The following is a 25,436-nucleotide window of genomic DNA, read 5'->3' as shown; positions in this document are numbered from 1 at the left end:
CCTTTTGTATTGCATTTAAATTCATGTCACGTGAAAACATGCAGCCATGTATAAATGACTACTAGAATTCCATCCATGATTCACAAAGAGGCATAAGCTGCATTCACTGATATACTGCACAACAAATGTATTATTGTAGAAAGGCTCACAAAAAGGAGGATTAGTTTTGGTCTCTGTGTTTTGCAGTTTTCTCCCATCCTTCATCCTACGTATGCCCAATGAAATCTGAAAATCACTGAAACTTAGCGTTGGGAGGGACCCTGAGAGGTCATTAAGAACAGCCTCCTGCACTGAGGCAGGACCAAGTAAACTTAGACCATCCCTGACCATACCGTCCAAGCTGTTTTAAAAACCTCCAATAATGGGGATTTCACAGCCTCCCAGAAAGCCTATTCCAGTGCTTAGCTATCCTTGTAGTTGGAAAGTTTTTCTGAATATTTAACAAACTCCCCTTCCTAAAGGTTAAGCTGATTACACCATATCCTACCTTCAGTGGACATGGAGAATAATTGGTCACCATTGGTCACCATCCTCTTTATAACAGCCGTTAACATATTTTGAAGATTATCAGGTCCACCCTCAAGCCTCTTTTCTCAAGACTAAACATGCATAGGGTTTTTTAACCTTTCCTCAGAGCTCAGGTTTTCTAAAACATTTTTATCATTTTTGTTGCTCTCCTCTGGACTCTCTTCAATTTATCCGTGTCATTCTTGGAGTTTGGTGCCCAGAACTGGACACAGTACTCCCGCTGAGATCTCACCAGTGCTGAGTAGAATGGGGCAATTACCTCGAGTGTCTTACATACAACAGGTTTCAGAGTAACAGCCGTGTTAGTCTGTATTCGCAAAAAGAAAAGGAGTACTTGTGGCACCTTAGAGACTAACCAATTTATTTGAGCATGAGCTTTCGTGAGCTACAGCTCACTTCATCGGATGCATACCATGGAAACTGCAGCAGACTTTATATACACACAGAGAATATGAAACAATACCTCTTCCCACCCCACTGTCCTGCTGGTAATAGCTTATCTAAAGTGATCATCAGGTTGGGCCATTTCCAGCACAAATCCAGGTTTTCTCACCCTCCGCCCCCCCACACAAATTCACTCTCCTGCTGGTGATAGCCCATCCAAAGTGACAACTCTTTACACAATGTGCATGATAATCAAGTTGGGCCATTTCCTGCACTTCATCGGATGCATACCGTGGAAACTGCAGCAGACTTTATATACACACAGAGAATATGAAACAATACCTCCTCCCACCCCACTGTCCTGCTGGTAATAGCTTATCTAAAATGATCATCAGGTTGGGCCATTTCCAGCACAATTTGTGCAGGAAATGGCCCAACTTGATTATCATGCACATTGTGTAAAGAGTTGTCACTTTGGATGGGCTATCACCAGCAGGAGAGTGAATTTGTGTGGGGGGGCGGAGGGTGAGAAAACCTGGATTTGTGCTGGAAATGGCCCAACTTGATGATCACTTTAGATAAGCTATAACCAGCAGGACATTGGGGTGGGAGGAGGTATTGTTTCATATTCTCTGTGTGTATATAAAGTCTGCTGCAGTTTCCACGGTATGCATCCGATGAAGTGAGCTGTAGCTCACGAAAGCTCATGCTCAAATAAATTGGTTAGTCTCTAAGGTGCCACAAGTCCTCCTTTTCTTTTTACATACAACACTCCTGTTAATGCACCCCAGAATGACATCAGCCTTTTTTTGCAGCTGTATGACGTTGTTGACTCATATTCAATTTGTGATCCTCTATAACCCCTAGATCTTTTAACAGTACTACTGTGTCTGAGTTCAGTTACAGTGCTTTCCCAAATTGACACATCCTATTTCTAACTCGTTCTGTAAACTTTTATTGAAATAGGTAGAAATACCACATTTAGATATTTCACAGAGGATTAAAGAAGACATAAAGGATGAATTCTCCACTTTTTTCTTTACCATACCATTCACCCATGAAAAATGAGCTTTTAGCCTCTATTGATGTCTATTGTGCTGAATACACAGCTACAACCTAGGAATGTCAGATTTCTGAAAACAATTTGCTATGTGCCCTTTGGCTATACCGTATACCACTTCCCTGGGCTGCATACTTTTTATTTCAACAGAATTGTACCCACTTATACCAGGCTGATTTTTCTCTATCTGCTTCCCCATTTGTAAAACACTTACCTAGTATCACAGGAGTTATGTAAGAGTTAATGAGTAAATGTCTGTACAGTGCTTTGAAACTGTAAAGTATAAGTGAAGATTATAATTGGTTGATATAGTGCAGGTTATTTCTGATGTCCTGCAAAGAATACGGCTGTGCAGGATCAGCTTCCTTATACTTGATCAAGTGCATGTTTTGCAGATTAGACCTTCAGGTCTTTGATTTGATGCTTTTTTTAAAAAAATAGGCCACATTTAAATCCCATCAGAATGAATGTGATCTATTGGAAATTATTTTTGAAATTCCAGTTTTCAATGCTGAAATTCATATCACTCATCTTTCAAAAGATTTCTTGTCAGACTGACATTTTTACTTTAAAATCACACATCTAAGTTGCAGATGTTTTCTGTATTTTAGCTAAAATTACATATTTGCGTTAGACATCAAAGTGGAATGTATAATATGGCATCAAAGTCTTTTTCCTGTTTTAATGTGACACCATAAACTGGAAAAATAACCCTGAAAATTATTGTTGATGTTTAATGTTTGCTGATACTTTTACAGTAGAAGTAAAGCTCTGTCCACCTGCACACAGACATGAAAGTACATTTTGAGTGGGTAGCAGAGAAGCTGTGCATTTTATGACCTATTCATCATGAAACCTTATTGTGTGACTGGGATACATACTGGACTCCTGCAGGCTCTAAGGCAAACTGACAGATTTCAGCACGAATAAGCACATACACAACAGGGGAGTACTACATTAGAATTGAGGGACTTGCCAAAAGATGGATTATAAAGCAGCAAGATTATTCAAAGGAAAATGGTATTGTATAAATAAAGGAAGCAATTCTGCAGTCCAACTGACTCCAACGCTAGAGATGCCAACAGAGTTTCTTGGATTTTGCCAAGGGAGCAGATGCCACTGGCAAAAAAAAAAAAAAAATATTGCCTTAACATCTGGTTATTGTTGTTTTCCATCAAAAATGAGAAAGGGACAATGAGTTGTTCTAATATGCATGAGTGAAAAGATCTCAGATTTTTGAGCATTGAAATAACCTTGTGTGAACAGGTGCTGTTTCTAACCTGCTTTCATACATATCCTACACAAATTCTAGGCATTTGATTTTTATTCACACTACAACATAAAGTTCAGCTCAAGCTTCCTCTCCAGGCATGGCTGCTCCTAGGGTTCCTACCTCAGGACTGCTAAGCTCACGTCACAGATCTCTGTTGCTCTAAAGAGCTACTCCCCTCTCCTCCTTGTCCAGACAGGGTAATGAGCCACTTGCCTCAGTCAGTCAGCAGAATCCACTTAATCCTTCCCAAGTAGGATGAACATCTCCTAAGAGGATGGGTGTCTCTGGCACACACTACCAGGCTGTTACACCTCATGAACAGCCTGATTCAGCAGCTATCTCAATGAAGGATCCAGTCCTATGAAGTGTTGAGCCCCTTCCTTACGCCTTAAGAGAAGAGGCTATTTGGTTGAGAAAGGATTAAACATAAATACTGTATTTAAGTGAATGAAAATAAAATAATTGATTTAAGCTTCTCAGGGCAGGGACTGTGCTTTTACCTGTATTTTATTCAGTGCCAAGTGTGCTCTTAGTGTGTAGCAAATACTAAATATTGATAGTCAAATATGTTGCCTTTATCTCTTTTTAATCTTTATTCAAGCACATCAGGTGAAATTCACCCTTGTGCAGAGGGAAAGCCCAAACTCCATTTCAAGATGTGTCTCTGAGACCCTAATGCTGGAGGTGTTATCTTTAACTTGCTAATGTATTTTTAAAAAGGAATTTCTCACTTTATTTTACTGATACAAGGTCCGATTCTCCACTGCTATGCACCTTGTGTGGTCATTTACACCAAAGTGAAATGCTTCCATGCTCTTTTGGTAGTGCTTTATAGCCACTGTAAATGACCACCCGATGTTCAAGGCAGGGGAGAATCAGGCCTGCAGTATATTAACATAATTACTTTTTGGTAGGAACGGGTCACTTGATGGTTCCTACCCTCCCTATCAAAATGAATAAGTACAGCTTGCTCCCCTGTGTTTGCCACACTGAAGTGACAAGTTAAGCTTGGCTTTTAAGCCTGCACATGCAGCTCTTGCACATGACTAGTTATATAATATTGCAGCAGCCCAGCATGGGGAGGCAAGAATTACTAGCAGTGGAATGGAGCAGTGCACTCGGTTTGAACGGTGAACAATTTCAGTCCAGCTTGTGACAACTGAGAGAGAAGTTCTGAGCCAGTGATCACGTACACTACAAGAAAAGTGTACAGGGGAAAAGATGCATCTCTCTGTATATGTAATAAACAAATGATTTAATTCAACATTTATGACCGATGGAAAAAAATTAAACCACCTATTGGGGCCAGATTCTTGACCCTGCTGCAGACCCTTTGTGCTGCTCCAGTGTTGTAAATGGGATGGACAGTTGGCTTAACTTGAGATGCAGGAATATCCATATGCCTTTGTGACCATCCCACTATTTTGGAAGTATGGTAAGAATGCTGTTGTGCTCTGGTGGTCTCCAGCTGGTGCATCAGGCCTGTGGGCCGACAGTCGGCCATCCTGGCTGCTCTAAACTATGCTATGAATCGGGTCAGCATAGAACTAGCATGAGGACTAGGGAGAGACACCAGACACAAGAGAGTCTCCTTTCTGGGCCCCCTCCACACAGTTGTCCCCTGCCCAGGTTGAAATTCTATATACTATATGGTAACAATTACTGCAAAGTATGGCTGTGGAAAGAATCCCCTAATTATCCTTCATGTGGGAACAAATGATACGGCTAGATTCTCACTGGAAAGTATTAAGGGAGACTATGTTAGGCTGGGGAGGACGCTTAAGGAAATTGAGGCTCAGGTGATCTTTAGTGGGATTCTGCCTGTTCCTAGAGAAGGGCAACAAAGGTGTGACAAGATTATGACTATCAATAGATGGCTTAGGCAGTGGTGCTATAAGGAGGGCTTTGGGATGTATGGCCATTGGGAGGCATTCATGGATAGAGGACAGTTCTCTCGGGATGGACTTCATCTGAGTAGGGAAGGAAATAGACTTCTAGGATGGAGGCTGGCACAACTGATTAAGAGAGCTTTAAACTAGGAATTTGGGGGAGATGGTTGGGAGATGTCCAGGTAATCTCCACGCCAGAATTTAGCATAGAGTGGAAAGAAAATGAAGTAAGAGTGGATACAGCTGTAGGTAGGAGGAAGGGCAGTGTAGATACAAGTCTAATAGGTTATACTGGTAGTAAAATAACCGTGCCTAATAGGGTACAGAATGTGAGTGAGGCCAAACAGCAAAAATTAAGATGTTTGTACACTAATGCAAGGAGCCTAGGTAACAAAATGGAGGAACTAGAGTTACTGGTGCAGGAAGTGAAACCAGATATTATAGGTATAACAGAGACCTGGTGGAATAGTAGTCATGACTGGGCTACAGGTATTGAAGGGTATGTGCTGTTTAGGAAAGACCGAAATAAAGGTAAAGGTGGTGGAGTAGCACTGTATATCAATGATGAGATAGAATGTAAAGAAATAAGAAGCGATGAAATGGATATGACTGAGTCTGTCTGGGCAATAATTAAATTGGGGAAGAAAACTATTAGAGCCTCCCCTGGGATAGTGCTTGGGGTGTGCTATAGACCACCGGGATCTAATTTGGATATGGATAGAGCCCTTTTTAATGTTTTTAATAAAGTAAATACTAATGGAAACTGTGTGATCATGGGAGACTTTAACTTCCCAGATATAGACTGGAGGATGAGTGCTAGTAATAATAATAGGGCTCAGATTTTCCTAGATGCGATAGCTGATGGATTCCTTCAACAAGTAGTTGCTGAACCGACTAGAGGGGATGCCATTTTAGATTTGGTCTTGGCGAGTAATGAGGATCTCATAGAGGAAATGGTTGTAGGGGATAATCTTGGCTCAAGTGATCATGAGCTAATTCAGTTCAAACTGAATGGAAGGATTAACAAAAATAAATCTGCAACTAGGGTTTTTGATTTCAAAAGGGCTGACTTTCAAAAATTAAGGAAATTAGTTAGGGAAGTGGATTGGACTGAAGAATTTATGGGTTTAAAGGTAGAGGAGGCCTGGGATTATTTTAAATTAAAGCTGCAGAAGCTATCGGAAGCCTGCATCCCAAGAAAGGGGAAAAAATTCATAGGCAGGAGTTGTAGACCAAGCTGGATGAGCAAGCATCTTAGAGAGGTAATTAAGAAAAAGCAGAAAGCATATAGGGAGTGGAAGAAGGGAGGGATCAGTAAGGAAAGCTACCTTATTGAGGTCAGAATATGTAGGGATAAAGTGAGACAGGCTAAAAGTCAAGTAGAGTTGGACCTTGCAAAGGGAATTAAAACCAATAGTAAAAGGTTCTATAGTCATGTAAATAGGAAGAAAACAAAGAAAGAAGAAGTGGGACCGCTAAAAACTGAGGATGGAGTGGAGGTCAAGGATAATCTAGGCATGGCCCAATATCTAAACAAATACTTTGCCTCAGTCTTTAATAAGACTAAAGAGGATCTTAGGGATAATGGTAGCATGATAAATGGGAATGAGGATATGGAGGTAGACATCACCATATCTGAGGTAGAAGCGAAACTCAAACAGCTTAATGGGGCTAAATCGGGGGGCCCAGATAATCTTCATCCAAGAATATTAAAAGAATTGGCACAAGAAATTGCAAGCCCATTAGCAAGAATTTTTAATGAATCTGTAAATTCAGGGGTTGTACCATATGATTGGAGAATTGCTAACATAGTTCCTATTTTTAAGAAAGGGAAAAAAAGTGATCCAAGTAATTATAGGCCTGTTAGTTTGACATCTGTAGTATGCAAGGTCTTGGAAAAAATTTTGAAGGAGAAGGTAGTTAAGGACATTGAAGTCAATGGTAAATGGGACAAAATACAACATGGTTTTACAAAAGGTAGATCGTGCCAAACCAACCTGATTTCCTTCTTTGAGAGAGTAACAGATCTTTTAGATAAAGGAAACGCAGTGGATCTAATTTATTTAGATTTTAGTAAGGCGTTTGATACTGTGCCACATGGGGAATTATTAGTTAAATTGGATAAGATGGGCATCAATAGGAAAATTGAAAGGTGGATAGGGAATTGGTTAAAGGGGAGACTACAACGGGTCCTACTGAAAGGTGAACTGTCAAGTTGGAGGGAGGTTACCAGTGGAGTTCCTCAAGGATCAGTTTTGGGACCAATCTTATTTAATCTTTTTATTACTGACCTGGGCACAAAAAGTGGGAGTGTGCTAATAAAGTTTGCAGATGATACAAAGCTGGGAGGTATTGCTAATTTAGAGAAGGACAGGGATACCCTACAGGAGGATCTGGATGACCTTGTAAACTGGAGTAATAGGAATAGGATGAAATTTAATAGTGAGAAGTGTAAGGTCATGCATTTAGGGATTAATAACAAGAATTTTAGTTATAAGCTAGGGACGCATCAACTAGAAGTAACGGAGGAGGAAAAGGACCTTGGAGTATTGGTTGATCATAGGTTGACTATGAGCTGCCAATGTGATATGGCTGTGAAAAAAGCTAATGTCGTCTTGGGATGCATCAGGAGAGGTATTTCCAGTAGGGATAAGGAGGTTTTAGTACCGTTATATAAGGCACTGGTGAGACCTCACCTGGAATACTGTGTGCAGTTCTGGTCTCCCATGTTTAAGAAGGATGAATTCAAACTGGAACAGGTACAGAGAAGGGCTACTAGGATGATCCGAGGAATGGAAAACTTGTCTTATGAAAGGAGACTCAGGGAGCTTGGCTTGTTTAGCCTAACTAAAAGAAGGTTGAGGGGAGATATGATTGCTCTCTATAAATATATCAGAGGGATAAATACCAGAGAGGGAGAGGAATTATTTAAACTCAATACCAATGTGGACACAAGAACAAATGGATATAAACTGGCCACTAGGAAATTTAGATTAGAAATTAGACGAAGGTTTCTAACCATCAGAGGAGTGAAGTTTTGGAATAGCCTTCCGAGGGAAGTAGTGGGGGCAAAAGATCTATCTTGCTTTAAGATTAAACTCGATAAGTTTATGGAGGAGATGGTATGATGGGATAACATGGTTTTGGTAATTAAATATTCATGGTAAATAGGCCCAATGGCCTGTGATGGGTTTTTAGATGGGGTAAGATCCAAGTTACCCGGGAAAGAATTTTCTGTAGTATCTGGCTGATTAATCTTGCCCATATGCTCAGGGTTTAGCTGATCGCCATATTTGGGGTCGGGAAGGAATTTTCCTCCAGGGCAGATTGGAAGGCCCTGGAGGTTTTTCGCCTTCCTCTGTAGCATGGGGCACGGGTCACTTGCTGGAGGATTCTCTGCTCCTTGAGGTCTTCAAACTACAATTTGAGGACTTCAATAGCACAGATATAGGTGTGAGGTCTTTTTTAGGAGTGGTGGGTGAAATTCTGTGGCCTGCATTGTGCAGGAGGTCGGACTAGATGATCATAATGGTCCCTTCTGACCTAAATATCTATCTATGGTTATGAAGGTGCCTATTTCTACTCACCATACCTGCTTCCTTTGAGCCCATTTCTTCTCTGGTATACTGTCTATCTCCTGCAATCCCCATAAATCTATAAGATTGCACAGGGCTGAACGTAGCCCTTTATCTCTTTTAATCATAGTCTTCTTTTAGGGCACTGACAAAACAGAAAAGCAAACTGAATTCTAGCCTTCCTCATGCAGCAGCAACACAATTGCCTGCTAAATTCCAAATATTGACTCTCTATTAATTGCAATGCTGTAAGAAGCAGAACACAGCTTGACTTTCAGAACCCACTAAGAATTCACAGTGCTGGTAGTTAGGGAAACCATCACTTGACTTGAAACTGAGCACATGGGTTACAGAGGTCGTTGAGAGAGACTAAATATGGAACCTCAACCTTTCACAGTCACGTTTCTGACTATAGCATCATTTTAAGATTCCTAAGCCTAAACTCAACTTTGTTTCTCTATCTTTTAGCCACAGGACTGTAGTGTTCTGTCATTTTGTCCAATTGCCTATAACAGTGCTCCAAGTTAAAACAGGACAATAACTGCTTTTTGTCTTGAGAATTTGAAAATGCTCTCTAAATGTTTTGAATGTTACTGTGATTGGTGTAATGCTATGAAGTGTATCTCAACACTTCTTTGCCCTAGGATGTCCTTGGAAACAAAATATTTAATTTCATTAGGAAGGTGAAAGCCTTCTCATTGATATACAGAGAGAGAGAAAAAAACCACACACACACCCTAGGGAGGGATACAGGCCAGAGGCACGTGTAGCAATGTAGTTTAGAAGGGAGTTGTAGAAAACTGGCTGGTCAAAGACAAAGCAGAGCGGGTACACGCTAGTTGCTGAATCCTTAGCAAGGGCTTTGCTCTGTGATGATTATTAGATTGAAATGATAATCGCTTCTTTAGAGCCCCTACCATATCAGTGTAAGTCAATCAGAAACTTTCCTGCACTATAATAAACGCTCACTACATGACAGCTGATGCAATTGATTCTTATTTTCAACTGTTGTCGTGTCAGAATATGTCTAGGAGAGAAATGTTACTATGCAAAGGTTCCTCCACTGAGATCAGTGGAGATGACAAAATGTAATTAAGGGATTGATTCTTCTCCCACTGAAATTAATGCTAAAACTCCCATTCTCATTGTTGGGAACTGGATGGGGCCTTCTGTGTGATTAACCACTGCCTCTAAGCAGTAGCTATCTTTTAAATGTTATTATCTTTGCTATATCAAAAAGCAAACATTGAAATATCAGGAGAAACCAATTTATAGTAAGGGCTCCTCAGCACATACCAAATTTGGACCAAAATCCTGCAAATACTCACACCTGTAACTTTATGCACCTGAGTACTCCCACTGAATTCAGGTGTGTCAAGTTACTTGCATGTGTGAGTGAGAACAGAATGGGGGTTTAACCACTTCAGCAAAACAAAGGTTAATATTTACAGACATGTTAATTTCCAGCATCCCCAAAAAACCTCCTCTCCTCATAAAATAAAGTCTGATTCACCCAATAAATGTTCTGCTTTCCTCAAAAAAACACAGCTAAGATATATTTTGTGTGGAAATTTTATAAAAAGGGGAAAAAAACAAAACCAAAACCAAATCATCTTCTAGGCTGAGATTTTGTATGCCAGAACTCTGTCCAGGGGAAAATTTTGTCATGAAATATTATACCACTAAACTGGAATGGGCATTGATGCCTATATCCAGATTTTGCAATCAGCCTTATCTTTATAACAGACCAAGTCCAAACCCAGGGAAACTGAATACACTGAACTTTGGGATGTTTAAAATCCAGATCTGAATTTTTCAGCTTTAGTCCATCTCTAGTTTTGGGTTAGATTTGCAATCATTGAACACTAATGGAGACACAGAATTTGTCACTAGCATGTGCAGAAGGGATCTGGGGTCATTACTGCAAAGCTTCAGTCCACTCTGCCACAGAATAAACAAGCCATGGAGACAAACGTCTGGATAATATTTATCCAAAACTTATGCTTGCATGTACTGCACAGCAGTCACCATTCCCAAGTGAACATTTACCAGCAGTTTTGAATAGGAAATCACCATAATTCTGCAGATATTGCTGCATGACAACTGGTTGTTGGTGAGAGCTAGTTGATAAGGGCTAGTTTTAATTTAAGTCCGCCCTAGAGAGATTAATATGATTTTATTTTTAATTCTGACAGATTTCTGGTCCTGTTCATATTTTAATTTAAAAAAGATTTTCTACAGCTGAAATGCAACAATGTACTAATTATTCCTTATGTCTCTGCCTGTTGGTTTGCTGAGAGAAGTATATATTCAGTTTATTTAACACAGTTCCTGTCTGAAGTGTTAAAATTCTTACACCTACAACTGGTACTATCCTATAATTCAAGGATAACTGGCGAGATGCCCCATTCTGAGGCAACAGTAGCTCCTGGTTCTACAAACTCTGAGGGTAAAGGCTGAATAATCCCTGATTTTTCAGGCCCTGTTTCACCAGCCCATCCCACTTCAGCAAAGTACTGAAGCATGCACTTAACTTTAGGCATGTGTTTATGTCCCATCCGCTGGGAGCTGGCAGATGCTGAAATGTTTTGCTGAAGATTCTGGCCTGGCACTCAGAATATCTGGGTTCAATTGCTGTCTTCTCCAAAATCTTCCTTTGTGACCCAGGGGTGATAATTTAGGATGAAATCCTGGTCACATTAATGGCAAAACTCCCATTGACTTTGACTTCACTGAAGCCAGGATTTCACTCTTCACCTCAGAAGGACTAGTGAACTGGGAGAAGAGGAAGGAAATTTTACTTGGGTGTTAATAATTGTTTTAAAGTGGGAGAAATTGGTATGACAAACTGATGGAAGTTGCAGACTGGTAGGGGAGGGGAGGAACTAATTCAGGCAGTTATGAGATGTCATTTTCTCATTCTTCAGTTTGATACTTTGAAGAATAGTCTGTCAATTGCCCTTAGTTTTGATTGTCCTCCTAATCATTCAGTATTTATCACATGCCAAACTTCTCTTTGGCTTATGCAGCCAAAAAAATCTACATTAACAAGACACTAGTTGTTTGGTTTCTTTTTTTTTTTTTGGATAGTGCTTATAATGGGAAGAAAAAGGCAGAGGATTTCCTGCAATGCTGCAGCACAGATCTGAGCTGGTGAGCTGAACGTAGGGCTCCTCTGTGATAAGCACTGCACAACAAGGTTGATTAGACCACTTAATTAACTGCTCTTTTACTTGTCATCTTGTACTTCCTTTCAGCTTTCTGTTTCATCTCTCAATCTGTACATTATTGTTTTCTCATTCAAGAAAGCAAGTAAGAAACTTTTCTGACTTTTCAGCACAAACACTGGGTCTTGGCTTCTACTGGAAAACAAGCCCCAGAGTTCTGCTCTAATGAGTTCCTATGCGCTATGAGCACAGATTAATTCTTGGGGCCACATTCTGATACTCTTATAGTAAGAAAGAATACATTCAATCCAGTGGGATTACTCATGAAATAAGAATAAGGGTATCAAAATCTGGGTCTTAGGGTATACCTGTATAATGTCCTGGCTGAGTCATCAACAGCGTGGCTCAAACCTGAGACTTCTGGATGTAAACATGAGCATCTACTCATTGAGCTAAAAGACACTGTTAGTGCAAAAACTGTACCAGCTCATAAACCTCTACATTATCCAGCCACTGGAAAGGGACAGAGTCACTTTTTGTACTAACACAGAGTGATAGGGCCATCCTGCCTAGAGTGCCCTCCTTTGGCAGGTCATGGCACAATGGGTGAGCTGCCTCAGTTTCCCTCCTTCAGAGTCTTCATTAGCTTCACTTCAAGGCTTTCTTGACTCAATAATACCCTCTTTGGTAGCTGGTTTATTATTTTTAAAAAGTATTGCAAAATAGTCCATAACAAAAGTCCCAAATATATAGTCCACTTCTTACCAAAGTGCAAGCAGTCATTAAAACTCAAGACATCTCGTCCCTTGATGCCCCACATACCTGTACCTTCAAGCACAACTGTGCTGTCTGCCAGTCCACTTCAGTCCCTGGGCAGCCGCCCCACCCCTTCCAGTTGAAGTGCAACCTTACTCTTCCCAGCAGAAACCCACACAGCCTCTCTGCTGGGAGCATGAGGAGAATAAGGCAAGTGTCCCTCATTCTCCTTGGCCCTCTCAAAACTCTCCAGTCCTGAAGATGTCAGTAGGTTAGCTCCTCCACTACACCCACCTTTAGCCCTCTCCAGCTTGTTGCTCTGGATCTCTGGCTTAGAGCCAGCAGGCAGCTACCTCTGCTGCTCTCTGGCCTTCAGCCTTCTCCCAGAAGCCACCTTCTGCTCCCTTTCAGGATTGCTCCAGTCCCCTTGTCTCAGGCAACTCTCATCCACCCTTCCTGATCAAACTAGTCTGCTCTGACTCTCTGGGCCCCCTTTCCCCACCCACCCCCAAGCTCGCTCTCTCCCTGGGCCTTTATAGCCCCTAGATGCTGTCCCTTCCTCTTAACTAGACAAATGGGAGCACCTGTTCTGGCATAGGGGCACTGGACGTACTTCATTTACTGGGACCAGCCACCTTGTGGCATATAGGTTACATGTTCCCCTGTCTGGGAAAGCTGATCCTGAGTTTCTCAGGTTCACAGCAACTCAAATCCCCTTATGAGTCACTGTGTGCTCCTGTAGATGGATCGTTGGCAGTAGGGGTCAAGTTCAGGAGCTCTGGATCTATAAGTTCTGTCCTTTACTACCTGAGCCAAAAGACCCAGCTCTGTTATCTCAAAGGGTTTACAGACTCAGACCTCCATAGTCCAGACACTAGAGAGGGACAGAGCCACACAGTGTAAATTGTAGGTTATATGGTAGAACCTCAGAGTTACAAACACTTGGGGATGGAGGTTGTTTGTAACTCTGAACAAAATGTTATGCTTGTTCTTTCAAAAGTTGACAGATGAACGTTGACTTAATACAGCTTTGAAACTTTACTATGCAGAAGAAAAATTCTGCTTTTCCTTTATTTTTTTAGTAGCTTATGTTTAACACAGTTCTGTACTGTATTTTTTTTTTTTAGTCTCTGCTGCTGCCTGATTGCATATTTCTGGTTCCAAATGCTGTTGACCAGTCAGTTCATACTCTGGTGTTTGTAACTCTGAGGTTCTACTATACCTGTAAATAATAGGCTTTCAGATCCTACACCAAATATATGACCTTGGTTATGTTCCTACTGAAGTGAGAATGGAATGTGTGTATCTGAGGGTGAAGACTAAGGAATACTAGAAGGGAGCATACATTTAATCATAACATCCCTATGTCTAATAGACTAAAAAGGAAATGACTGATTCTAATACACTAAGCAGATATTTCATTGTTGATCATTCATAAATAGAACAGTGTTTCTTTGAAAGGAATTTATAATCCTACAGGCAGTTAAGCCTCCAGGGCAGATTGGCAGAGGCCCTGGTGGTTTTTCGCCTTCCTCTGCAGCGTGGGTCACGGGTCACTTGCTGGAGGATTCTCTGCACCTTGAAGTCTTTAAACCACGATTTGAGGAATACAATAGCTCAGACATATGTTAGGGGTTTGTTACAGGAGTGGATGGGTGAGATTCTATGGCCTGTGTTGTGCAGGAGGTCAGACTAGACAATCATAATGGTCCCTTCTGACCTTAAAGTCTATGAGTCTAAAGAAAAGGCATGACTCTTGTTCTTTTTTGATGCTGATACTAGAAAGTGTATCCAATATTCAGATATCACTAAAAAAAGTTATATTAGGTGAAGAAAACCACTGAATTAATTAGCAGGTTGACTTCAGTTACAAATTACTTCTAAACTACTGCTTTACACTTCAAAGCAATCTTTTATTCTTAGCCACTGGCACCGAAGGCCTTGATGCTGCATTTGTGTTTGTGTGGGCAGATTGCTGCACTCATGCAGAAGCCCCATTGATTTCATTGAAACCCATTGTGGCTGCCATGGTCCATCTATATGGATCTGATTGTAGGATCTGTGCCTACATTAGAAATCTACAGGATAGATTGATTTTTAATTGATGCAGTACAAAATACTAGTGCTTACAGCAATAGGCCCATTAAGACTCTTGAAATTCACTTCACTGGGAGAGTGCTTATACAGCTGAGGGAAGAATAGTGGTAGCAGCTAAACAACCTAAATCTAAAAGCCCACAAATAAAGTGCATATTACCGGCCAACAACAATGTATTTTCCTGTGACATTTAAACCCCAAACAAAATGTAATTTCTTGGTTGTGAAAGTCACTACTCACCTCATAATGCCCAAATAAACAGACTTTGTATGGGGAATTCAGTGGACTTTGGGGGAGATTACATTCACGAGTCTTCTCACCTGCAGGCAGGGTAGCTAGCACACAGCACAGTGGCCATTCTAGCTTATATAGACTGCAATAGCCACAGTCTTGCTCATCCAAGATTCCTAGCCACAGCTACCCCCCTCCCCACAGTTTCCTCTGTACATTGCTGTTCTGAGGCACCATGAAACTCTCCTGCTGCAGTGCACTGCGGGTGTGGAGGTGGCTTGCATGGCTCTATCTCTCTCTCTCTCTCTCACACACCTCCTCTACCATGAGGTTCAGTGCAGAGGGCTTTGTGTTTCAGAGACTTTCACCCTTTTTGCACAGCTGATTGGACTCTAACTGAAAGTTTTTTCTGGATTACAAGAAAATAGTTACCGATAGCTCATTGTTCAACTCCTCATCTCAGCTGTTCTTTCCACCAGTTGCAATATAATTGGATTTCAATTATCAATAGCATTCTAGTATTACATACAGCCCAGAATTTCTAGAAACACAGCTCCAGACTTCTTCATTCTAGAAGAAGAAGAAGAGTTATCTTCTCTCCTTGGATTTAATTGATACCGGGATTAGTATTTCTTCTTGAAGAACCCCTGATCTGTTTTAAAACGATCAACATTTAAATATTGATGCTTAATGTTAGAATCAGGAATTTCATTTTTTTCAGACTATTGGACTGATTTACCCTCTCATTCATATATATTGCAAATACACAAATTTCAAAATGAACCTTATGTGCTAATTCAGTGCTAGTCTTTCTTAATTTGCCAATGTTTTTTCCCAGGTAAACACTTCCATCATTCAGCAGAGACACTTTAAATTACAATGAAAATAAAAGAAACAATATAATAAAGTTCAAATGTGTGTTCTCTACATGCTTAAACAATAATGTTACTTTAGAAGCAGTTTACTTATATGTGGAAGGAGCTAAACATTTACTATATTCCTTTTATAAAGTATGTTTACAAAATTTCAAATACATGGAGAAAAATGATTGCACATGTGGAAATGCTAAACATCTAAAAAATGATAGTGAAGACCCAATGACTGTCCCACAAACCTCCTGAATTCCTTAATTTATTTAAAGTAAGGACCTTAAATAAAGCTTCCCTTTCTGAAGCATTTATATAAGCCTCTAGTGGGGACATGTTATGACAATGCATGTGGTATTCTATTTCTCTTATGTAATTTTGGAGAGTGAACATGTCTTACCTTCAAAATGTTTTGTTTCGTAAAGTGAATATAAAACACACTAAAATAATAATGTAACAAAATACACTTGACTACCAATTAAATATTTACTGGAGTAAAAGTATATGTGTCTTTGTAAGTTTATGTTGATTTCACTGAAAATATACTCACAGAAATTATGCAAGAATTCTTCTTCTGATTAAAAGGTAGAATTTTGGGCTTTGCTATTAATATATTTATTTCAATGATCTTTCTTTTCTTCTTATATTGCTTTATATGTGGTAAAATTAGTTTGTCAGACTGCCATGTTAGAATGTTGGCTTGTGTAATAAAATTAAGAATCTAAAATCTTCTAAGTGATCTTTTTAGATGTACTCTAAATACCTTTCTTTTTAAAATGCTTTTCATGTTTTTGCCTGAAGATGAAACAATATTTGTAGGATTGTCAGAATTCAATTTATATTTTTTAATAATTTCAGTGGATAATATCGGTGTTTATTTTAAAGCATTTTTGATTGCTTTCAATTTAAATTTTCACAGTTGCACAAAAGTATAAGTTATGTATTTTTAATTTTTAATCCATTTTAAATTTTTCATAATTGCAGGAAATTATGGGAGGTCAGACAGTGGGGAAAGGGGTACAGACAATAATTATTTAATGACAGTAGACATGGAGTTTCAAAAAGATACAAAGCTTTGTAACTGTTAAAACACAAATTGTCAACATCAAATCAAAATATACAAAGTAAATATCCTTAAATCAAACTCTAATAAGTTCTCAAGCAGTATTTTTCTTATTTTGCCTATCTGTAAATTTTTATTATTACTTATTGATATATTGGTTTGTGTATACAGTGAAATTGATGTTTAACAACGGGAAAAAATGGTCAGTTTTCATAATGGAGAGAGGTAAATAGTGGTGTCCCCCAGAGGTCTGTAGTGGGACCAGTCCTATTCAATGTATTCATAAATTATATGGAAAACTGTAAACAGTGAGGTTGCAAAATTTGCAGATGATACAGAACTACTCAAGATAGTTAAGTCCAAAGCAGACTGTGAAGAGTTACAAAGGGATCTCACAGAACTGGGTGACTGGGCAACAAAATGGCAGGTGAAATTCAATGTTGATAAATGCAAAGTAAAATCACATTGGAAAACATAATCCCAACTATACATATTAAAAGGATGGGGTCTAGAAAGAGATTTTGGAGTCATTGTGGATAGGTCTCTGAAAACATCCTCTCAGTGTGCAGTGGCAGTCAAAAAACTAACAGAATGTTGGGAATTATTAGGAAAGGGATAGATAATAAGACAGAAAATATCATACTGCCTCTATATAAATCCATGGTATGCCCACATCTTGAATACGGCATGCAGATCTGGTCACCCCATCTCAAAAAAGATATATTGGAATTGGAAAAGAAAAGGGCAACAAAAATGATTAGGGGTATGGAACAGCTTCTGTATGAGGAAAGATTAATAAAACTGAGACTCTTCTGCTTGGAAAAGAGACGACTAAGGGGGGATATGCTAGAGAGCTATAAAATCATGACTGGTGTGGAGAAAGAAATAAGGAAGTGTTATTTACTCCTTCTCATAACACAGCCACCAAATGAAAGTAACAGGCAGCAGGTTTAAAACAAACCAAAGGAAGCATTTCTTACACAACACACAGTCAGCCTGTGGCACTCTTTGGCAGAGGATGTTGTGAAGACCAAAACTATAACAGGGTTCAAAAAAGAACTAGATAAGTTCATGGAGGATAAGTCCAACAGCCAGGATAGGCAGGGATGCAAAACCAAGCTCTGAAGCATTCCTAGCCTCTGTTTGCCAGAAGCTGGGAATGGGCAACAGGAGACTGATCACTTGATGACTACCTGTTCTGTTCATTCCTTCTGAAGCACCTGGCATTCGCTGCTGTCGGGAGAGAGGATAATGGGCTAGAGGCACCATTGATCTGACCCAGTATGGCCATTCTTATGTTCTTAACATTTACTGATAAAAAATCTAATCCTTCCAAGAATATTTGCAGCTGTTCTATCTTTCTTTAATTTACATGCTCTCTATCATGTATTGGAGTTGCAAATACTCAGTCCCTTCCAGATTTAGGTCACTTGCTTGCTCCACCTGTCAAGAACTGGTGTTTTGGCAACTTTAAATCAGACAGTTGAAGAGATTATATCTAGACTTACAGGCTGTGATCCTTCATAAACAACCGCATTGGTGCACCCTTGGCACAGAGTCCCACTGACTTCAGTAGGGTTCCATAGGGACATATACCCATATGTATGCCCATCCCTTCAGTTGTCTTTGCAAGAACAGGGCAAGATTATAATCAGTTTGAAACAGGTAATTTATTGCAAAGTGAGCTGTGTGAATGAACTGCTTAATTACATAGATAAAGTATGCCCTCAAGAGTGGAGGTATCTGGATGCTGAATCTGTAATTCTACATATAAAACTATAATATCTACAGTTTATTGCCTCACAGGACTATGGAAAGATTAAACAAATCTTGTTTGCCTAATGGAAAAAAGAACACATGGACACAGTGAACAGCACAAAGGTGATTAATCCAAGTATATTGTCCCTGAATGAAGAGTATTCATTTTGCTGTATTTTTTTCTAGAGTATATTTCTTAATGCTAAGTAATAATTATCTATATATACTAGTAGTTCCGTAAGCTTTTTATTAACATGTCTAGAACTGTGCAAATAATATACAACTGACTAGTATATTTGAAGAAGATACCCGGGTTGCTGTTGGTGAACTGTCAATAAGCATAATGAATAATTGACTTTTATTTATTACTTGAAATTATTTGCCAGCTACTGATAATAATTATTGATCAGGAGCTGATTTGCAAGCACTTCATTGTAACTATTTGATATTCAAAATTCAAGCTGTGTCATTGGTCATGTATATCACATGGTATGCTTTGGCTCCCTTATTGGTTGTTGTAGCTCTGAGAAATAATTTCCCAAAATGAATGTTTATGGAAGTAAATTTAAAATTCACTTTTCTGCGAATTCTCCCTCAATGTTCACTTAAAATATGCTGTTTCTGTGACTGTTCCTTCCAGTAAACTTACTAGCACTGCCAGAACATTCCTAGGAGGCGACTGCAAAAGGGTCATTGGACCTCAGCGGAGGCAAATTCATTTAAGACGTTTGAATTAGTATTTGCAGGATTTTTACAGTATTCGCTCATCTGGAACCTTCAGGCTTCTTTAGGTGTTTTTTAGCACTGGACAAAGGACTTGTGCAACTTCTAAAAAACATCGCTTTAGTATTGTCTTTGCAAAACTACAATGATCAGAGACCAGCAAAATGTTAATAGGCAGTTTATCTGCACTTTGCTATTTTAGCTTGAAAACAATCACAGGTGGAGTTTAGGGAATCATTTACTTTTGTGTTCGTCTGTTTCTAACAATCCACGGGCCTGATCCAAAGGCACTGAAGTCAGTGATAGTCTTTGCACTGACCGGGGTCAGAGTCCAATTGCCTTCTTCCCATCTTTAGGGGTAAGGAAAGAAAGTTTTGTCGTGCTCAATGTAATTTTATTTCAGCCTCTTTTCAGGAGCCAGTGCACCGACTGACCTCTCTCTCTCGCTCGCTCGCTCTCTCTCTCTGATTAGCTGAGTTCCACATTTATTTCCGAGCAGTCATTGAGACAGTGATTAGCATTAAAACTGTCTCTCTTCCACTTATCTCGCTTACTAGACCCAGCACAGAGGCCTGTATTTATAGCCCTGACCTAGGTGCTGAAACAGCTTCTCGGCTGCTGTTCTGGGTCCTGAAAAGTTGGAGAGAGAAACCAACGCGCATGAAGTGACTGACTGACTGATTTGCAAGCATAGACACCATTTAAACCAGGAAAGTCTCTCTTAGCTGCCGGACCCGTGACCTTTTCTAGCTACTGAAACAGTTTCAGTTCAGCTGTGCTCTCGACTCCCAAGAGCTACTCTGATGCACCTCTAGGAGTGAAATGGATGATTTCCAGGCTGTGCAATCCCAGGTAATGCTACGAATAACAACAGGTGTCTCCCAGTTTTCCCTGAACATGGAAATCTGTTTGTTAACAGAGCGATCGAGGGATCGCCACAGCGGACCTCTCTAGGGCAGACATATGGAGCTAGTCTTCACTCAAGCGTCGTGTCCCCGCTCCCCACCTCTGAAACGTGTTTCCTGGTACCAGGGTCTCTAATCCCGGGCCGCTGATCTTGTGGCTGTGTTTTCAGCGGCAGCAAATGGCATGCAAGCTCGGAGCTTTGCCGACAGTCCCAGCGAGTGTAGTTGCGAGCCAGCTGTGGCAGGCATGACAGGCATCTGCAGTATTTCCCCCCTGAGCCCAGGAAAGTTTTGTCCCGCAATTTCTGCGAGACTGGAGCCGATTTCCCCGCTCCCTCCAGGTCGCCATGGTGATACCCTGCTCCCTCTCCCCCGGATCAAGACGAAACGGGCATCGCTGCGTTAGCAGAGCCCGGCTCGCAGCTGTTCCTCGTCTGCAGCCAGCTCCCCCTGCGGCTCCGCGCTCACCGCCCGGCCGGCAGACTCCGGAAGGCAACAGTACCCCTGCCTACGTCACAATGCCACTCGGACTTTCTCCCCAGGCCGCCATCGCCCCGGCCCCGCGCTTCCGCGGGTTGCTGCGGCGGGGTGCCGCTACCCCACGGCACAGCCCGGGCAGCGAGAGACGCGCCTTTGCACCCAGCCAGCGGGCTGGGAACGTGGAGCTCCGTGGCCCTTGCCGCGAGACAACGGATTCGATCGTCCCCGACACGCTCAGCTCAGCTCAGCTCTGTAGCCCCGAGCCATCCCGGGCACATCTAGCGAAGGAAAGTACGAGCAAACGTGGAACTCAGTGCCACGCACAAGTCGCCTCTTCCCTGAGCAGCGATCTGGCTGAAATGGCACCAGCTTCCAGGGATCTCCACGCTGCATGGCGTTTACTGCTTAATTATCACACCACACCTCGGGCTGTATCTCACCAAAACCCCTACTGGGGGGGGGGGGGGGGTGTCTCTCTCCGGAAAGCAGAAGCCCGAGCTTCACATGACTAGGATACTTGATTTCCTTAACTGCCAAAAAAAAAACAAAAAAACACCAAAACCAAAACCAAAAAAACCCCCCAAAACCATTGCATGCAACGTCTGACAGTTGGCGCCCCCAGCTTTAGAAAGAGAGGAGGACCCGATCTTTAAAACCACAATTTGCTGGATCTTTCTGAATCCAGTGTTTTTTCCCGTCCCTGCGAGTTTCCAGTTGCTAATGAAAGGCATATGAAATTGATCTCCCTTCTGTTATGTAACTGCCTTCTCCCCGGTCTTTCTGTACTTGGGGGTGACATTTCTCCCAGAGTAGGGAGTTCAGGGACAAAAGAAAAAGGCAAGAATTGGATTTCTTGTGGGAATGGACAACAGCTGGTTTCCCATTAGCAACTCCACCGTCTTACCTGTTTGGGGCACGTTGTTTTCATTCGATCATGATTTTCTTTGTGGAATGGAGCAGGATGTTGCTGGCTGATGGTTCACTCAATGATGGGTTAAACAATAAGATGATGATGCTCAGTTTTACCTCGACCCTAAGCTGCTCTCTCGCGCCTCCATCCTCCCCTCTGCTCGCCCACCTCTTGATCCAGCTTGGCTTCCCCACATACACAGCCAGGTGCAGTATTCAAGTCCAATACGCTGTGTTGCTAGGACAGAGTTAAATGAGACCTGGAGGAGATCAGACAGCAGGGGGTGGGGAGGGGGTGGGTGGGGAAGACCCGGGCGGAATAAAAAAGCACAGGCAGAGAGAAAAGTGTTGGACAACGCAGGGAAACGTCATGAAATCCGCAGATTCAATGAATTCTACTCAATTTCAGGCGAGTGGCTGCTGTGCTCTCCAGTCAGAAGCTGTAACAAACAAGGCAGAGGAAATGAAACTGTGCACAGTGCCATCTGCTGGAGCAATGCTGCAGCACAAAGCAGGCGGGAGTAGGGGCGTGGGTGGGTTTTACCGGTTGCTTGCTTTGTTTCTTTCTTTCTTTCCTACCTTCTGACAGAGCAGGGAGACTAATGGAAAGTTTACGATTTGTATAGAGCTTTGCAAAGCCAGCCTGGTCGCTTTCCTGCAGTATTTCTCATTGGGAGAGAAGGAAACTAGTGTTCACCCTGGACATGGACAGGGAGGACTGGCCTGGGATTCTTTTTATTTGCAGCTGAACTTGAGAAGGGCTGAGGTGGTGGTGGGAGGGGGAGAGATCATTTTGATTGCTTTACTTTGGCCTAAGGAAATGGAAATATACAAAATAGGAAAAGGGAAGGAAGAAGGAGGAAATAGCATTAATCAGCCTTTCAGGCTTGCGAATGAGCCCCAGGGAGCTAAGAGGGACCCCCTTGACTCTCAACAAGGTTAGGAGCAGAGTGGCAGTGGCAGAAGTGGGGCAGGGATGAGACCCAGCAGTGGCATCATTAGGCTTTCAACACGATTGTCATCAGAATCTGGTTTCCCCAGTTCTGACTGGCATTTCCCCCTCTCTTCATCTCAGCCCTCCTCCCTCAGTCCCTCCATAGCATCCTCGCTCTCCTGGCCCTCATGTACCTACTAACCCCCCCTCCCCACTTTTCATCTCCTTATCTCCCCTTCCCCTCCTCTCCTCCTCAATAATGCCCTCTTTCCCCCTTTTCCTGTTTCTGTAATCCTATAAACGAATCCTTCCCCATGTTACATATAAAGAAAAAAAAACAGCAACAGATTACCTATAAAGAAATCCAACAAAGTGGAACCAACACAATATTTTCCAGTCATAACTCTGACCACTCTGCTTGTATAGTTCATTCTTTCCCCTCCATCTTTTCATTTGTCATGTGTACATAGACAGAGATAGGGACTGTCTCTTACTCTGTCTGTTCAGTGCCTGGCTGCCTGGCAGAATGGGCCCCCTAGGTGCTACTATAATATAGATAATAATCCTTGATACAATAATTCAAGAGAAGGAGGAAGGGCTGCTGACTGCTTTTTCTGAAAGTCTGATCAGTTTTCCAGCGTGTTCTTGTAAGGTTAGTTTCAGCCCCCACCATCAGCTCCAAAGTTCACACCTGCTCAGTAACAATAGATCAGCAATTACCCTTCTTTTTTATGCTTCTGAAATGACAGGAACCTTTAAAAGAGTCACTTTATTTTGTAAAATCTCTTCAGTCTCTTCATCTGCAACCCCTTCCTATATTTTCCTAATGCACTGCCTGAGATTTGTTTCTCACAAGAATTCATGTTGAAATGTATTACATCATGCTAGCTGTGTAAATGACTATGTTCTAGTTTCTTTAAAATTTTCAGTAAAAGGAACCCTTCAGTGATTGTTGAAAGTAGTAATATAAGGCGTCATCCTTCAAGGAGATTCATGGGAGCACTCCTTGTATCACCCAGTAACCACCCACTTTCACATCCCTTCCAGTGTGCTAGACTAGAAGATTACCTAATGGAGTTGCAGCTACTCCACATGCTGAACCAGACTGCTGACCCTTAACTCATCCCCCGTGCTTGCATCCTAGATGGAGCTACTATAAGGTGGGTGCATAACTGGTTGGAAAACCATTCCCAGAGAGTAGTTATCAGTGGTTCACAATCAAGCTGGAAGGGCATATTGAGTGGGGTCCCACACGGATTGGTCCTGGGTCTGGTTCTGTTCAACTGGTAGATAATGGCATAGAGATTTGTGGATGATACCAAGCTGGGAGGGGTTTCAACTGCTTTGGAGGATAGGATTACAATTCAAAAAGTACATACAAAGTTTTTGCAAGGAGGAGGGAGAAAAATTGTTCCCCTTAACATCTGAGGCTAGGAGAAGAAGCAATGGGCTTAAATTGCAGCAAGGGTGGTTTAGGTTGGACATCAGCATGGATTCATCAAGGGCGAGTCATGCCTGACTAATCTAAGGGTATGTCTACACTACGAAATTAGGTCGAATTTATAGAAGTCGGTTTTTTTGAAATCGGTTTTATATATTCGAGTGTGTGTGTCCCCACAGAAAATGCTCTAAGTGCATTAAGTGCATTAACTCGGCGGAGCGCTTCCACAGTACCGAGGCAAGCGTCGACTTCTGGAGCGTTGCACTGTGGGTAGCTATCCCACAGTTCCCGCAGTCTCCGCTGCCCATTGGAATTCTGGGTTGATATCCCAATGCCTGATGGGGCTAAAACATTGTCGCGGGTGGTTCTGGGTACATATCGTCAGGACCCCGTTCCCACCCTCCCTCCCCCCGTGAAAGCAAGGGCAGACAATCATTTCGCGCCTTTTTTGTCTGCTGCCAGCCAAAGATGTAAAGGATAGATGGAGTGGGTCAGAACAAGAAATAGACCAGATTTGTTTTGTACTCATTTTCCTCCTCCCCTGTCTAGATCACACTGCAGTCAGTCACAGAGAAGGCGCAGCGAGGTTAATCTAGCCATGTATCAATCAGAGGCCAGGCTAACCTCCTTGTTCCAATAACAACGATAACTTTGGTGCACCATTTCTTATTGGAACCCTCCGTGCAGTCCTGCCTGAAATACTCCTTGATGTACAGGCACACCCTTTGTTGATTTTAGCTCCCTGAAGCCAACCCTGTAAGCCGTGTCGTCAGTCGCCCCTCCCTCCGTCAGAGCAACGGCAGACAATCGTTCCGCGCCTTCTTTCTGTGCGGACGCCATACCAAGGCAAGCATGGAGGCCGCTGAGCTCATTTTGGCAATTAGGAGCACATCAACCACCACACGCATTATCCAGCAGTATATGCAGCACCAGAACATGGCAACGCGATACCGGGCGAGGAGGCGACGTCAGCGCGGTCCCGTGAGTGATCAGGACATGGACACAGATTTCTCTGAAAGCATGGGCCCTGCCAATGCATGCATCATGGTGCTAATGGGGCAGGTTCATGCTGTGGAACGCCGATTCTGGGCTCGGGAAACAAGCACAGACTGGTGGGACCGCATAGTGTTGCAGGTCTGGGACGATTCCCAGTGGCTGCGAAACTTTCGCATGCGTAAGGGCACTTTCATGGAACTTTGTGACTTGCTTTCCCCTGCCCTGAAGCACATGAATACCAGGATGAGAGCAGCCCTCACAGTTGAGAAGCGAGTGGCAATAGCCCTGTGGAAGCTTGCAATGCCAGACAGCTACCGGTCAGTTGGGAATCAATTTGGAGTGGGCAAATCTACTGTGGGGGCTGCTGTGATGCAAGTAGCTCACGCAATCAAAGATCTGCT

General features: G+C 41.9%; 1 protein-coding gene across 6 annotated transcripts in view; it reads right to left on the bottom strand.

The window, feature by feature from the left end:
* Nucleotides 1–22,115, bottom strand: part of KCNJ6 (potassium inwardly rectifying channel subfamily J member 6) — a 237,209-nt gene extending 215,094 nt beyond the window's left edge. For all 6 annotated transcript variants that reach the window (XR_012160918.2, XR_012160919.2, XR_012160916.2 and 3 more), the window contains exon 1: nt 21,660–22,115. The gene's annotated coding sequence lies outside the window, so the exon portion shown is untranslated. The remainder of the gene's footprint in view (nt 1–21,659) is intronic.
* Between the last annotated feature and the right edge of the window lie 3,321 nt (nt 22,116–25,436).

Source organism: Lepidochelys kempii, chromosome 1, assembly GCF_965140285.1.
Source record: "Lepidochelys kempii isolate rLepKem1 chromosome 1, rLepKem1.hap1, whole genome shotgun sequence".
Taxonomy (NCBI): domain Eukaryota; kingdom Metazoa; phylum Chordata; order Testudines; family Cheloniidae; genus Lepidochelys; species Lepidochelys kempii.
This window is presented reverse-complemented; position numbering and strand designations above follow the sequence as displayed.